General features: G+C 38.5%; 1 protein-coding gene across 6 annotated transcripts in view; it reads left to right on the plus strand.

Annotated features, from left to right (window-relative positions):
• The first annotated feature begins 4,653 nt into the window (after positions 1 to 4,653).
• The window catches only part of usp2a (ubiquitin specific peptidase 2a), a 52,389-nt gene continuing 38,978 nt past the window's right edge, over positions 4,654 to 18,064 (plus strand). For 2 of the 6 annotated variants that reach the window (XM_044032390.1, XM_044032396.1), the window contains exons 1-2: positions 9,160 to 9,272; positions 10,635 to 10,759. The gene's annotated coding sequence lies outside the window, so the exon portion shown is untranslated. Of the gene's footprint in view, positions 4,893 to 9,159; positions 9,273 to 9,298; positions 9,330 to 10,634; positions 10,760 to 18,064 lie in introns of those variants that run through there. The other 4 variants (XM_044032392.1, XM_044032391.1, XM_044032395.1 and 1 more) reach the window with 4 other exon arrangements.

An 18,064-nucleotide genomic window follows, 5' to 3' on the forward strand; every position in this document is an offset into this window, starting at 1 on the left:
CAGGGTTGATTTAAAGGTGTGCATGTTAGATGTGTTTGCGTGTTGCTTAGATTTATGGAATAATGTACTTGACTTGATAGAGGTTTGAATTAAGACAGAGGGAGATCTAAGTGCTAATGTATCTCTTTCCTGTTGAAATCATCCTGATAATGTCTTTTTGAGAACATACGTTATTTATTGTGTTTCTTGCAACTTGCTACAAGCCAAAAACATCAGCAAAGCTATTTCACGTCACCTAAAATCTAAAGTTGTATTCCGGCTAACCTTTGGTTAACTTCCTGCCCATTGCTGCCAGCTACATTCCCCTCCATCCACTTTACACCACCTCATGAACATGTGTGGTGATGGAGGACAGGCAGCCTAACCTCACAGTTCACAAAATCAATGTCCAGACTCCAGCACTCCATCTGAGCAATTTTACACACATTTTAACTCAAGAATGTTACTGACAGCAACTTTATTGTCAGGTTTTACATGGGTTAGGGTGTGTTGATGAGATCTGACGGACAAATTGTAATTGATCCAAATATTTGACAACAAAAAAAAAAATTTTAACTGGAAAATTCTGCACTAATACTTTGTTAACAGCAAATCATGTGCTGTGTGTTTGTTCATTCTGTTTTGTGTTTTGTTGTGTTGGTCTGCAGCTGTGCAGGTCAGCTAAAAAATACAGGTAGCTCAGCTAAAGCATGAGCAGTAAGGCTCAGCTCAGCTGTGAGGCCTTTTCCAAGCTCATCAGTCAGCAACCCTTCAGGGAGACGTGCATTTCTTTAGAGGCAGAGGTAATAATTCCACCAGCAGCGAAACCACAAGAATCTGTGCGTCTAAATTGAGCCAATAGTGAGTGTCCCTGTTGAAAGTGCTTGATTTCGTGTCACTGTCACTCTAGTGTTTCCTTTTACGTAGATGGTTGTGACGAGTGGAAAGGTAGTAAAAATGACATCTGAAGTCTATCAGTGATGAGCTCCCTGTGTTTGTCATTGAGTTTAGATCAGTGCTGTCCTGCTGAAATAGAGAGAACGATACCTGACATCGAAATGCCTCATAATGTCTGTAACGCTAAAGCTGCAGTACGCAGGATTTACTTGTTATTTTAAATCGTCCGTTTGTTTTCCTTTCATCTAAACAAAAGGTGTTTTCCTTCACAGACAGACTCACTCATTTCATACGTTGACACATGACCTTGTGTGAAATATGTGCGTTTCACTTGCTCTTGGTCACACGCGGTATGTTTCCATGCACAGTCAGGTCCAGCCGACGCCTACTGCCCTTGTCTCAGCATACAAGCACTAATGGGAAATCGACGTACTGAATGAAGTGTGTCTTCATCTGCTCCACTAGGGGGCGTTAACTTGTTAGTATTAGGTGTCTTCCTGTTGAGCTTACAGCTTGGCGAGTGCCAGAAAGCTCAGGCTAACTTCATTCCAAATCTGGTCTGACTGAAGTTCAGAGTCGAGTTAAATATTGAGATTTTAGAAGTGTCCTGACCAAAAAGGATTTTTAAGTCTTTATAACTGATCTACAGTTCGGCATTGTCCGGTTTGATTCTCGCTCATGACTCGTCCTGTGACGACACTCTCTGACTCTCTTTAAAAACCAAAGTCATTAAACTGGTTTACTTGTTTAATTCAAGTTCAGTATCACTACACTTAGTGCATCACTTTGAATATGAAGGTGTCAATTAATACTAGGCCACTTTTGTGATTTTGCTGCCCTCTAATAATGTTTAAAAAAAACAAAAAAAAAACAAAACAGCAGTGGCACTGGTTTGGTGTAATTAACACAACTTCAATTAATGCAATTTATAGTGTTAAATTTTTATCATAATAGTCAAGCACAGGTGACTCAGAGGTGGTGGGAGGGTGGGTCCCCAAATCAAATTGTCATAAACGCTTGGGCCAGTGCTGCTGAGGGCAATGATGATAGTAGTAGTAGTAGTAGTAGTAGTAGTAGTAGTAGTAGTAGTAGTAGTAGATAGTAATAATAATAATAATAGTTTGACTCCGACTTGCATCTGGGTGTGTTAATCTGACTTTCAGAAATGAGATTTAATACAGTTTTAGTCTACTACAGTAACTAATGTTCTCATGACATGTAAACATTCTGTTAGCTCTAGCATTAGCCTACGGCGAGAACTCACTGGTTGTTTAGGGACTTAAAGTATTAAACAGACGTTTTTCTCTCTCCCAGATCATCTGAAGTACATTTTGTGGAAAAGAAAGTTATTATGGAAATTACTGATCAATAATGCCCAAAAAAAATCCTGCCTACTGCTCCTTTAAACACTGCTAAGTATACTGTATGTGTTTATTCTGCTAATGCCAGACTTCTGGTAGCTGTAGAACAATGCATCCTGTTTGAATGGAAACCTGAGAATCTAAATAGATAGTGCTATTCTGGATTTATCCGTTAATACGCTGCTTGAGTCATCATCGCCTGCCTGTTAAAGTGGTGCACCAGAGCTCAGGGGAACTAAGAAGGATATAATGGGATTATAATGTATAGATTTGGGTGGGATGGAATGTGCAGGATGCCCCTGCTCAGGCCCATGAATCAGTATTTCCTCACATCACATCACTCATCTACTGTATGTAACTGTTCATTATCTGTGGCACGGAAAGCATTATCAGATTTGTAGGATTCTGTATGAAGTATTAAATGGAGCAGAGTGAGTCATCCATACTTGTACGTAAAGAAAGATGTGTCACTGAATGGTAATAAAAGGAAGTCTCCCTTCTCTGTGTTTGTGAACCTGTCAATAACAGCAGCAGCTGTAAGAAGCAGGTCAGGAGTCCGCACGTGTTTCATGGCAGGAGGTGATGTACTGCAGTATGAGTTCATGATTTATTCACTTTGATGCAGACGCTCATATACGTGCACGGATGACTACATGAGTGCTGGAAGTGGAAAACATTATTTATAAGGAGAGTCCAAACCAATCACGTTGAACATAGTAATAACTGCACACTACCATATGTCAGAGAGCTCAAATGACAAATTAAAAATGTATACTCTTTTTGATTTATTGCACATGTAAAAGAGAACAAAAGTGTTCACTTTGTAGTAGTAGTTTAAAATATGTTCTTTGAATACATAACCATACAGCAGATAGGCTACAGCACACCGTGTGCTACCCCTGCAACTTTATTAAGTAATGTTTAAGCAAATATTACTTAAATTAGTAACACCGAAAAGAGTTAAGTTCATTCAAACTTTTTGAAGACAATGTGCTTACTTTAGTTGAATGAACTTCATTAATTTAGGTGTTACCAATTTAAGTAATATTTCGTCAATAAGTTTTTCAACCATTTTCTTTTTTCATCGTGCATCGTAAAAACAAAACACACGTAACTGATTTGTTTGTGAAAAATTTCTCTTTCTAAAGGTTCAAATGTGTAAAAATTGGAGACATCTAGTTGCACTTTTCCATGATACAGTTCGAGCACGACTCTACTCGGTTTGGTATCAGACATGTCATTTTCCATCACTTCATAGTACCTCCTCAACATGGGCCACTAATGGAAAAGCAAAAAAAACCAAGAGTCAAGTGATGCGAGAACTGCTCAATGAAAAAGTGCCATAATGGTGAGTGCAACAAACCCCTCCATGCACTCGCCTCTGCCTGCTGCCAGCACATCAGGGCTCTACAGTGGCCTTCACACACAGAATGGATGTAAACACTATTTCACTACTCTCTCCACTCTCCCACTTCTCTGTTTCCTCCTTTTTTTAGTTGTTTTAAGCATTGATTCTATGATAATGAAGTTGTTGTTGTTTTTGTTTGCATAGTCAACTTCTGCTTCAGAATATGAATCACACTCTCTGGCTATTTTTTCCTTTCGGGCTGCCGTAGAAACATGGGAAGATGGCAGCTTCCATAAAGCAAGGTCCTTCATTGTACATATAAAAAGGCTTCTTCTATGAAAACAGTTTTTTTTTTATTTTAAAGCAATTATACACAGTATGTTGAATTTCTGCCAATAAACCCTCCTAAATGGTACACACTACATTTGAAAAATATTTGTTATTTTCTGTCCATTAAGGTGTTAAAAGCTATAATTTATTTATTTAACTCTCAGTCAGGAGCAAAAATAAGTGTTTTATGACATGATATTTAGCAGGAGAATTATTGATATTGATTTTATCATGATAACCCATAGGTCATATCATCGAGCCCTATACTGAACGATAGAAACAGTGTATCAGGACATGCAGTTTAAATAGTTTGAATCAAAACAGTGTATTTGTATTGTATTCATTTTCGTGTGCTGGGTGATACAGTATGGCTGCTGTGTTGATGCTGGATAATGAATCACACATAATGCAGATGTGTGATGGTGATTTTCTCTGCAGTGTTCATGACTCTTTGCGTTGGTATCAGTAACACTGCTGTTAACACTGCGCATGCCTACAAAGATGATCTTTGGGGAACACGTGTTCCGTTTTCCCACCGGGTATGAACGTAGCATTTTTATTTGATTGTATTTTTTTTTTTCAATGAAAGACGGCTCTGATGTTTACGCTGGTCACCGTGGCGACGGTGTGGGAGGTGGCCCGCTGCTGTGGCTGCTGACGCTCGCAGACTGTTAACGACCAATCAGAGCTGAGCTCCTTCTGCCGGACTGACGTCACCGTTAAAGCGAAAAGGACCGTTATTAGGTTGCTGAAAGTCTACAACTGCAGGAGGACAGAAGAAATGGCTTGACTCCAGCGTGTTGGTTGGAATTAGCGTCTACTACAGCTAGTGGAGGTTAAACCTTCTGACGGAAAGGATCCTGAGCTCTTCAGAGGAGCTGAAGTGACGGTGTAGACGGCAGCGCAGAGCAGCCACAGAGACATTCGTGGGGGCGTTTCTCAGTCCGGTTGAATCGGGGTTGAGCTCCGACTGTGGGGTGAGTGAATGCAGCTATATTACCTTACACCACCATCACACTAATGTGCTGCTGTCTCCTGTGTACACTCGTGCACAAGCAAAAGTACCTTCTACCTGGCTGTCTCTTGTGTTTGTTTGTCGGGAATAAAACTGCCATCATCACATTGAATTAGTCATTGTGAGCCTCTAACATTGTGTGCATGCATGTGACAGTGGAGAAGCTCTTTCATGTCAGTTTGAAGACACAGCAATGACATAAACCTGCACTACGTGTGTTCTGGTCCAGTTAAAAGTGATTTTTGTTTTTTTCCGAAATAATTATCGCTTTTTGTCGTCTATAAAGTGGAAAAAAACGGTTTGGGGGTTCGTTTTATGCTGCTTCACGCGTAGTGTGTATGAGCAGTGATTGCATATTCTTTACACTACAGTTTGGCTGGGTGGTCAGTGAACACACCGGCGGTGTTCTGCCTACACACACACACACACACACGCGCGCGCGCGCGCGCACGGGGATAGTTAGCCGAGTTAGCTAGTTGACTAAACGAAGCGGGACGGCCATCGTGGTAACCAAATTATTAATTAACGATGCAGTAACTTTGTAATTCGCGACGTCTCTGTTTAAAGGACGTTTCAGTTGTGGTTTGTGGTTAAGTTTTCGCCTGTTTTAATGTCCTCCATGTCCTCCGCCCCCTTCACTAACAGTACCCGGTTAAAGTGGCCTCACTACTACTCGGCTGCCGGGCTCTGCGTGGTTATCTAATCACCTGTACATGTACTACACGTAAACGCCGCATTGGCTTCTCCGGCCCATTGAAGTGATACGTCAACATCGCCGTCATATTGGTCCGGGCAAGTCGAGAACACAATCAAATAGAAACAAACTAGGAGACTCGCACTTTTCCTAGATAAAAAAAATAAATATATATATGTATAAATAAGCATTTTTCTTTTTTCTTTTTTTCTAATGACATTTTTTATTGATAGGCTGTATCCCTGTCATTCAACATATATCTAGTGATCAAATCAAATAGCAGTGAAAAGGGGAAAAAAGGAAAATCTGTAGTATAGCCTACGTTTTACATGAGATGGTAAAATACTGTATTGTGAACTACACAATAATAACTGTTTCACAGTAGGCCTACAGAATGGTACAGTTGTGTAACATCATAGGTATGATATAAATTATATGATTTTATAATACTAGTAAATATACTTGTAATTATGAAATATATAATACAATCAATGGTAAATGTGTACTATAGAAAATAATAGCAAGGAATAAAATAAGTATTGAATAGCATGTAATGCAAACATTCCTTTATCATGTTATTGCTATAAAAACATTGAAAGTACTTGTATGTTTGTTTGCTGATTTTATTCCATTTTTTCTTCTTAGCAATCACCAAATATTGGTAATATGGTAGTTTTACAATCCCTTCTGACAGTTAATCATTTCCAGCATGAAAGTGTCTCAGTCTATACGAGAATTTAGTGTGAAAACACAAGTATCTAAGTATCTAGTAATCAGAACCCATTTGTCAGAATGATCACTAAGTATGGATGACATGTTTGCAGACCCACATAGATCAACACTTTCCACTTAAATATATGAATGAGTCACTGAAATTATTTTAAATTATTGGAGATAAACATAATCATGTTTTATTTTTTATTTTTTTAATTTTTATTTACATAAGCACTGTCCTGGTTTTGCCTTGACCTTGTTAGCATATGATTCAGGGGCCAATGGCACATATACATACTGTGTATATATATGTAAATAGTTATATATGTGTATATTTATCTATTTATTTATATATACATATGTACATGGTACTGATTTTTTGGTGGATAACTAAGACCAGACTCCTCACACACACACACACACACACACACACACACACACGTTCAACATTCATGACTTAAGGGGACATTGCATTGACTTACATTCATTTCCTGGAGACTTACTCTAACCTTAACCACAATTACTACTGGCCTAATCCTAACCCTGACCCTAACCCTAACCTCAACCTAACCGTAAAACATATCTTCACCTTAAAATGCAGTAATGTACGTTATGAGGACTTGCTTTATGTCCCCACAAGGAAGACAAGTCCCTATAATGTGATTTTGTAAACATAGTTAGGTCCCTACAACATGAGGAATACCTTGTACACACACACACACACACACTCACACAGCAACAGCAGCAGCAGCCTGTGTGCTAGTATCATCCCATCATCTCCTCTCAGTGTCATGTAATGCTACACCTCTCACAGAGAGCGTCCACCACAGCATTAGGCCTGTCTTTTTCCATTATCCGGCACACATGCCTCAGCTGTTTTACTGTGCAAGCAAGTACGTGGTTGAATGTGATAATTTACTGTTAATCCACGTCTCTTGCATTGCAACAACATGATGTAATAACTGCATTAAAACTTTTAAAACAACTGATTGGAATATATAATTAGGAAGATAATATTGCATTTTAAAGAGAGTGCAAATCTCTTGTCAGTGCCGTTCAGTTTCTAAACTTTGTCAATACAAACTACACTGTAACATATACTGTAGACCTACAGCGTATGAGGAACTGTTTATGTTGAAACATTCCTCTATTTCTCAAGGGTAACATTTGTAAAAAATAAATAAATAAAAGAGAGAGAGAGAGGATGAATCTGGATTTGCATCACTATCAACAACAACAATAGTTTCTCTCTTAACCTACTGTACATACCAAAAAAATAAAATAATAATAAACTACTCGCATTCAAACCTCGAAAAAGTGTTTGAAAAACTTGTCCATATCACCAACTACAGTATTAATCAGTAACAACATTAAATTAGTGGCAGAACAATTTATTTTGTCTCATTCAAGCTCTGATGATGAAACGTACCCGAACCCACAAATTACTTATTAAAACTAGAGCTGAAACAATTAATCTATGAATCGATTATTAATCGATTACTAAATTTATCGACAACTAGTTTGATAATCGATTTATCAGTTTGAAACTTCTTTCATGATTAAAACAAAATTTCCGATTATAATTTTGGTTAGTGGACAAAACAGGACATTTGAGAACATCATCATTTCCAGGTTTGACGAACACCGATTAACATTTTTTAAAGGTTTTCTGATATTTTATGGCCCAAACGATTAATCGATTAATCGAGTAAATAATCGACAGATGAAAACGACTGTTAAGATTGTTTTCATACTGTCTGTGTGGAGGTAACTGTAAGCCTGTTCATTATTAACCATCAGATATATATCAGATACCTACTTTCATTATAAACACTTATGCATTTAGATATTCCATGAACGCTATTCTCTGCTGTGTTTTTTTGGATACTGAATAACACTGTTTCTTTTATACAATAAATCAAATAAGAATCTTTCTGCATAAGCTTTGTTTGGGGCAAAGAGAATAACGTAGTGAAAGAACAGCTTATAAGAGATCAATACAAACATGGAAAGTATCGGGGGTTTTTTCTGTCACCATTACACTGGGGAATACATTTTAACAGCATTAAACGTTTAAGCCAAAAAGTTGTCCATCGCAGCTTTAAAGTCAGTAACCTGTGTACACTATACATTACCATGTCACTGTTGCTAGGGTTAGGGTGATCAGTCACTATAAGGACTTAATGTGGATTAATGATTTAATGATTTAGATTAATGACACTCAAACAGTGAGTGTGTGCCATTTGTAGCCAATCATCAATAACATTTTGAAATGTGAGAAAAACCTTTTATTTATCTGCAAAATGTTAAGTTTAATAAAAAAATGTATTTAGACTTTTAGTCTTATGAGAAGACAATCAGTGAAAACCTCTGAGGTATATGTTCCATTGTGAAATAAGGTCTCAGAGCCCATTGTTTTGAACCTAGTAGAAAACGGAAATATATAAATAAATGCAATGTTGTTGTAAATAATTTCTTGTGTTCTTTTAGAGGGAAACAATAATATAACAAGAGTAAAACCCTAATTTGAGTTTGGTGTAAAAACAAAAAGTGATATTTTAGTTTCAGGCCATACAGTCACTCTAGTCCTAAATGTTACTGGAGGAAATCAGTTGTCTGCAGATTGAATTGTGGTCATTTTTTCAGACTTGAATTTCTGTGAAGGCAGTCTTCTGGCTACAGCAGTGCCCAGCTCGGCTTATAAAAAGCCTTAATGCTAGTCCTCTAAGAACCAATTGGAACGCCATAGAGTGTTGAGTGACCTGCAGAGGTCATAGGCGTCTGCTATATTTACCAGCTCTGTAACTTGATCTGTGGCATTCTGGTTCGCTGTGCTCATACTATCCTCTCACTCTCTGGGGCCACAGCCTCCCAAGTAGCACCCCATTGCCTTCTGTATTCTGTCTATTGGCCTGGTCATTCACAACAACAAGGGTGAGCCTCTCTGCAAACCAAGCTAACCACTGCTCTTCCTCCTCGCTCTTCTTCTCGGTACCTGCTTGTCAGCTGAATGTGTGTGGCGTAGGCTGTTTGCTGTAGACAGAGGTTCTGGATTTTTCCAGCATGAGTGGAAAGACTGAGATGAGCTGTCTAGTTTTAGGACCTGACATCAGTTGGTGTGCGTTTATAATGATGATATAATCAAAAGCAGCCGTGTGTGATGTGCCGAAACCTGAGATTCGGTCATTGATGAAGATGGAGTCAGCTGTTTACCTGGGCTTATTTTTCTTTCGAGGCAGCTTTTCCAGATTTGATATTACAAGCAGCTGAAGGATACATCGTCAATCTTTAATGGTGGGACATGGTGTACAGGTGGCGTGTGTGGTCACTTCATACTGTACACGTCTGTTGAAATGTTCTGTGTGAGTGAACAGAAACAGAGCACGGAGACACTGACTTGATCAGCCGTCAGTCTGGTAGCTCTCATATGCTGCATTTGTTTTGCTCAGACTGGGATTTACTGAGCAAATCTCTTGGATATCTGCAACAATGAATGGATTTTTCAATGAATTATCTATTTGTTCATTAATGAAGTAAAGTGTTCTTTTAAAATAACAAACATGTTCTCAAATTTTTAAGCCTATTAAATTGTGATATTTTCTGGCTTTCTTTCCGTATAGTGTAAAATAATTAGTGTCTTAGGTTGTGGACATAGTAAGACATATGTCTTCTGTTGTTGGTTGTTGAAGCATTGAAGCTGTGATATTTGTGTCTGCTTTCCTTTCCATGACACATTCTACAGAGGGTGATATTGGACACTGTGTTGAGTGGACTGTACTGTATATGGTATTCTATTGTTTTCTGTCTCGTATTCTGCACATTGTATGTTTTCTAATTGACATCTCTGTAAACCAAATGACATACCTACATACATACACACACACACACATACATACATACATATAGAGCTGTAATTAATGATTATTGTCATAATTGATTAATCTGTCGATTATTTTCTCGATTAATCGATTAATCGTTTGTTTAGTCCATAAAATGTCAGAAAACCTTAAAAAATGTCGATCGGTGTTCATCAAACCTGGAAATGACGATGGTCTCAAATGTCTCGTTTTGTGACTTTTAATAATTTCTTTTTTATCCAGAGCAAAGAAATGAATAAAATACTCACATTTAAGAAGCTTAAACAATCGGAAATCTTGTTTTAATCTTGAAAAAAGCTTAAAAATAGTTGTCGATTCATTTAGTAATGGATTAATCGTTTCAGCTCTACATACATCCATACATCGTGATTTCCCGTGTGTTCAATGTAATCACAGAGCGCGTGTTTGTGTGTTTCAGCAGGAGTCATCAGTGCGACACAGCCTACACGTGTGAGTGCACACTGTCGAGGAGCAGGAGAACGATGAGCTGCCCCAGACCCATCACAGTCTGGAGGGACTGACGCACAGCTACAAATACGGCAGGTAACAACTTTTCTACTACGCACCCAACATGCATTCCTGTTGTTGACACAGATGTCTGCTAGATTTAAAATTTTAAATCAAGCAAATATCACTTATTATTTAGTTAGAACGGCCTTGTGTCAGTTGCTAGTTAATTTTCAGCATAATTGGCATGTACTTTTTACTTACTTTTTTTTATGCTTCTTAAATGTGAGTATTTTCTTCATTTCTTTCAAATGTGAGTATATTTCATTTCTTCATCATTTTGGTTTGTGGACAAAACAAGACATTTGAGAACATCATCATTTCCAGGTTTGACAAACACAGATCAACATTTTTTAAGGTTTTCTGATGTTTTATGGACCAAGCAATTAATTGAGGAAATAATCGATAAATAATTAATTATGCAAATAATCGTTAGTTGCAGCCAAGGAATACATTTAGGAATAAATACAAAAAAACAAACAAGAAAAGTCAGAGAACAAATGTACTTTGAGGTGCTTTATGCTCTGATTTGGTTCCTCAGAAACTTTGGAGGACGACAACGTTTAGTTACATTCAGAAGCTAAATGTTTTTTGGGATGTCTTCCACGTGTTAGAAAGCACAACAACAATTCCTTCATACACAGAGGTGCCTAACTCTGTAGGACGTTGTGTTGTATTTGCAGTAAAATCTTCCAAACGAGTTGCTGCAGTTGAAACAGACCTGCTGTAGTGGCACAGTTTGATGTCATGAAAGCATGGTTGACTTTTTTCCATCCACAGTGGTCAGGCTGAGGGGATTTGCTGTGGGATTTAGTTGGAAAAATCAGGACTAAGCAAAGGTTTTCATCTTTGGTCCTTGTGTCTGCCAGTAAAGATTACAATCTATTATCAATGTTGTGACATTGTTTTGAGTTTCATTACTTTGAGTTTTTGCTATGTACAGAAAAAGCACTGAATGCATAATTAATAAAGAAAATATACAGTCTACAATATCCAGTCTTACGTGAAAGCCCTTGAAAATAATATCATCATGTTACACATATAATTCAAGTGGCTCGATGCCCAAAACTTCACATTTAAAGGATGAAGACAACAGGTACAGCTGAAGCTGAAGAGTTAGCTCTTGCTGTGGCAGCACATGATTTCCATTCCTTCTAAAGTAAAGTTGGAATAAATATATCATAAACATGTTCAGCAGCTCCGTTTGTCCAGATGCTCATTGATTCTTCAGTACTGACCAATTAGGTACCAGAACCATTTATTACCAGTTCTTGGTACCCATCTTTAATCATAAATGACAGCAGTTCTACCTGACACGTCTCATGAGTCTATCCAGTCGGTAAACTGTGATCAGCGTTGTCCAAATCAACAAGAGAAGCACAGATCACCCTTAAATGACATAAATGTCATTTATGTCTGACATAAATGTCATTTATGTCTGACATAAACAGACTGGAATTTATCACATACTGTATTAGAGAATCAATAGAAGTCGGTTTAGAAATATCAGTATAAATATAGAACGAGTGGTGATTGACTTTGGGAATGTTGAAAAGTGAAAGTATTCTACACAGAAGTCTCTCCTTCTTTGTTATTAATGCGTCTCTCAGCATCACTCAGTGGAATCGCTGAGATTGATAGATGTTTTTAAATAAAAATGAGCCTCATTTACCAGATGATTACCTCAATGAATTAAGTGTTATACCAGCCAGCTGCATGGGCTGGAGTATCAATCAGCTTCAGTCCACTCTGAGGTCACTTCTGCGATTATAGCCCCTCATGTGAGTCTCTAACAGATGGTGGTAATGATGAATGCTAATTGGTTCCTCCTTTCCAGGTTTTCACATTACCGAAAGCCTCTTTTTTCTCATGGGAATATCCTTGTAGCAGAAAATACTTTTGAGTATGAAACATGAAGAAACAAAACCTCAGTTGAAAACATTGAATGGAGCCTCTGCTACCTTTTTGTTGTAGAGAGTAAAATACCAGGCATGTTCAAGGATGGAAAATGTGTTGACTAAGCTGCCACAGTTATATCCTTGGAGCTATGACAGGCAACACTGAATAATCATTGATGTCAAAGCTACATTACACTACTGCATTTGCCTTTTCTTATGTGTGTTGTACATATGTATATAAATAATTATGTTCAATATAAATCAATGATGATGGCAATGATTAATCAATCATTGTATAATTACTAGATTATTCCTCTTTTCACAATTGTCTGCTTTTCATAGATGAAACAAATTATTGATTGAGAAAACAACTTGTTTTTGTTTGTTTTCTGTAGCTTCTTAAATGTGAATGTGAAAATCAATTGATCGATCTAGAAAATAGTGAACAGATGAATGAAAATAATGCTTAGTTGTAGCTAGGTGAAACTATGGCTTGTCAGAATAAGTCATTAAGCCTTCCTTCAATCTGCTCAGCAACTAGTGGTCTCAGGCAGAAGGGGGCACAGAGGCGTCTGTGTGGCCTCACAGGCATCATTCATCTCTTATCTGCTCACATTTCAGAGTATATATAGCTGACTGTAAGCCAGAGCCAAACGCAGCACAGCCCATAGACCTCTCTCACCATGAGAGCAACACTCTGTCTACATTGTTAGTCTCTTATCTTACATTTATGCTGATATAGCTGTTCTGATTTACACTGATGTGTCTTGAAAATCCTTTAAACTGAATCACTGTGCCTCTTTGCCGCACTGACTCAACTAATAATTTACCATAATAAAATATAAAACTCCTACACACACACACGCACATACCCTCACTGTAAATGACCACAGAGCCTCAGTGCTGGTGTAACATTCATGTGATGTCATTCTGCAGCGCGGTGGCTGTGGCATCCATGCGTCATCACCGCACATTCTTCTAAATGGTAAAGACCCAGGAGGACACTATGGACTGTAAAGGATGTGACTCACTGACGAAGGATCCCTCACAACCACTTTTATATGTCTGATATCACGACCTTGAATTTCTACCGATAATGATATCAGTCTGATATAGTCCTTTACCTATTTTAAATATCCTAGCTGTTAATATGACGTCTGTGTTACAGGAAAAAAATGCTATTTCATAAACACCGCTCTCACTCACAGACCTGTCACAGGATTTCTTAAAACCTGCCGTCTGTCTATATTTAAGCATTTATATCTAGGATTTATCGATCATATCAGATTTTTCTTTTTCTTTCTCAAGTATCTAATCCAGTGATGTTGCCTAGTATCAGATCAATACGGATGGGCATGAATAATCTGATTACTTGTGTTTTGATCAGTTAATGTGACTATTTGGTATTATGTTCAAAAGGATACAAAATTGACTGCATTGTTTATTTGCAGAAGTGATTTTATATTTATTTAAGAGGTCTCTTAAATGCATCTTGAAGTAACTCCTCTCTCTATCTCTTTAGCTGCTGACTCAACATGCTGGGAACCCTGCATTACTTTAACTAGCTCTGAATATTCGACAAATAACACTGAATTCAAACATCATATTTGCTTGGAACGGTGTCATTTTGACTTAGTCCCATCACTGACTGATTAGAATGATGCAAATGATGCAACTGAGGAACCTTTCAGAAACATACAGTACTGCAACAGTCCCAATTACAAGTAACTCCCAATATCTGACAGTATTATTATTTATACAATGAAGAAAACACACCATCAACATTTTTTAATCCATATTTATTCGCAGTAATTATATTTAATTGTATTTTTAGAGTCACTTAACAGGTTAAAGTCACAAAATGACACCTTCTAAGGTGAGGTTTAAGCAGGTGATTGTGATCAGAAGGAGCGGGTGGATATGGAGAAAGCTGATTGTCCATCCTTACTTCCAGTTGCTAGTGTTGCTCTTGAATCCAGTTCCAGGTAATGAAAGAGAGATTCTTGGTAGGTTTTATCTTGTTTTTCTGAGACCTGTCCACTAAGTGAAACTTCATCTCTCCAGCTCTTTGCCAAGGATGGGCTGCAGTCAGCTGCTACTTTCTCCTCTTCTCCTCTCATGCACTCACCCCTGCCATTCTGTTGACAGCTCTCTTAATACAGATTTGGGAGAAGTTTGCCAGACAAACCAGCTCATTCATGGCAATGGAATGTTGTATTTCTACACTGTCTTTTTGGGCGCTGACCTTTCATATTTGAATATAGCCAATCTCACTCTGTCTTCCTCCAGCAGAACAAAGATGCGTTGAGCAGGGTTTTTATTCATTTCCTTGGTGGTTGTTGGTAGTAATTTGAATAATATGGACGATATGTTCTGGTGCAAAAATTCTTTGTGTCAGTTGCAAGCAAACTAATGGAGCTTGTTGCCATGGTGGCTATGGTAACTGCTGGTTAGCACAACATCAGGGGAGGCTTAAAATGCAGAATAGCCAGTAGTGCATTGTGTGTGTGGTACATTCTTGTGCCTGTTTGTTGTTTCCGTGGAGACAGCGCCTCGCAAAAGTGACATCCATAGTTTGCTGACACCTTAAATCCTGTGTGTCGGCGTTGTTGTGTGGTGGTGTTACTCCCACGGGTTTGATTCGCAGTTTGCACTTCATTTTCAGCAGTTCGACCACTGGACGAGCCCAAGCTTGTTGCACTCAGCTGCCCTGGGTCTCTGGCTGTGAGAATTCAGTCAGAGAGGTGCACACATGAGGCAGCCGAGGCACAGGTTCAACCAAGGCCAAAGAGTTCAAAGACATACAATATAGTCCACTGTGAACTGAGAGTTGTAGCAACATGTATGGAACCCAAAATACATGCAAGGTTACCAGAGAACTCCATGAAGTTGCATTTATTTTATATATATGTATACAGTATATATATATATATATATATATATATATATATATATATATATATATATATATATACACACATTCATGCATGGAAGTAGAACATTAGAAGTAAACATTCCTTTATTTGAAAACCAGTTCTTAAAGGAATAGTTCAGGTTTTTGTCTTTTTATATGAGGTACTGACACATGGACCCCATTTAGCACTGTTGTTAACATCCATCCTAAGTGACATGATCACATGTGGGCGGTGCTAAGTACAGGTCTAAACTCTCAATCCGCCTTTCATACATTTTCAGATCAGATCACAAAAACACATTCAGAGATTGGATTAGAGACTGCCTCCACATCTGACGTGTTCTTACCTGCTGCAGTTTCCCAGTATGTTTTGCACTTCTCAGCACCCTTGTATTCATTTATGTGTAGCCAGCACCCCAATATAAGCACTGATTTTACTTACATAAACACTGTTTCACTCTGCAACATCACTCTTCTCTTGTTCTCTCCCTCTTTACCTGTCACTGACTAGTTAAAAACATCATTTTGTTCTCATGAACACACATGACACCAGTGTATGTTTGAATAAAGGGGGGAAGCCAGTCTCATGTGGTCACAGAGGATAATTCCAGGTGTGAGCATTCGTATTTAATGATGTCTGCATGTGGTCATGCATGAGGACAGGTATTAACAACAATGGTCAGCACTGCCCGCGGTGCACCCCCTGCATTTGACAACATGATTGAGAAACAAACTCTTGCTCTCACAAAAACCTGGCTGTCAATGAGAACAAAGGTAAAAATCTAAGTCTATATCTTAAAAATACCTTTGCCACTTTAACCCACTGTTAGACAGCCTTTACTGATGAAAATAATATTTTCATAAGACGTACCATTAATGATTTTATCTAAATAATATCAGAGTCTTTATTCTTAAATGTCTTACAGTAAATATGTGTTCAATGAGTGTTCTCAATATCATCCAGAAAATATAGGAAACAATATAAAGCAACTAAACAGCTCCCTTGAAACTTGACTGGAACCCTGGGATTCAAGTGAAATCCAAGAGTTTTTACATTATGTTTTTGAAGGTTTGCAGCCAACGATGAAATCCTTGCTCGTCAGTACCGTCATCCTCCAGTGAGGGGCGCTACAATGCCAATTCAAGCTTCAGGGTGGAATGTGTTTGATACTGACCATCCCTGGTCTTAAAGATAACAACGTTGAGGATTCATTGTTTGAATGTGGTCATATTCTGTGTTTGGTAACTAACAGAGGTGATGGTGGAGACAGTAAATCCACACCGTGGCTTTGTCCATGTTTTCTTGTTGCCATGTGCACCACAGTGCCAGAACCAAAATAACCATGCAAACACTTCTCCTGCCAGATTATCGAATCAAACCTGGTGCATTCATGGGTCCTGTGTTTAGCTGACTTAAAGCAGAATCTTGGCTGTGTTAGCCTGTGCTGGCTTAGCAGTACTCAAATGGATGACCGCAGCCACCTGGCCCGTAGTCAGCGTAGTTTGGCCAGCAGTGTGTGTTTGCTTGTCTCCAGCATGCTGCCTGTCTGCGTACTTTAGATCCCGATGATGAATTATTGATTTGACTGTGGTCACAGGGGGAGAAAGACACAGAGAGAGAGATGGACAGAGGGAGAAAGCAATAGAGACTCAAAAGGAAGGGAAATTACACTGAAGAGAATTGGGTGTTCTTGGCGAGAAGTTGAAGAGCTGAGGAGGAGGAGGAGAAACAGAGAGAGCATGTAGAGCAATAAGAGAGAGAGAGAGAGAGGAAGATTAAGAAACAGGAGCCTCCACTGCTAAACTCAACACGGATCAGCAACACCAGATACTTTTATTTATTCAAATGGTGCCATATACGTGAACCAGAGCGTCTCTACCACAGGAACACACTGTGCTGCTTGCACTTAGCTGGAGCTGTGGAAGATGCATGTTGAGATTGTGTTTATGTACCTCCTTGAATTGAGGACAGCATAGGAGCATCAGGGAGGAGATCAAAGAGAGGACGATGCTGAGCCTTCACACATCACACGTTAATGCATCAACAGACATGTCAGCGAGTGCTGATTATGTCACTGACGATCTGACTCCTGCTGGAAAGTGTATCATGCTCATCAGAGTTATGACACACACACATACACACACAAAACATTTGTGGTATCCTTTTAAGGACATGTGTTGACTTGCATTCATTTGGAGCCCTAACCATAACCATGATCAGTGAATGCCTAACATTAAAATAACCTCAGTTCAAATCTTAGGCCCAAACAGTTGCTCAGAAATGAGGTTCTGCCTCATTGAGACCAGGTTTTGGTCTCCATGAGGACTACTGGTTCTGACAAGGTCAGTGTTTATATCAGAAAAGGTCCTAGAGAAAGCGAGAGAACAAGTTAACTGATCATGTAAGCACTATTAAGCAAAGGAGCTACAGTATATGTAAGAAATGTAAAATCACCATAATATGTCATCAGAGATTAAGGAAACATGTTCAAATTAGCTTCACTGATAACAATAGTACAGCCAATATAT

The sequence above is a fragment of the Solea senegalensis genome, linkage group LG8, assembly GCF_019176455.1.
Source record: "Solea senegalensis isolate Sse05_10M linkage group LG8, IFAPA_SoseM_1, whole genome shotgun sequence".
In the NCBI taxonomy this organism is placed as follows: domain Eukaryota; kingdom Metazoa; phylum Chordata; class Actinopteri; order Pleuronectiformes; family Soleidae; genus Solea; species Solea senegalensis.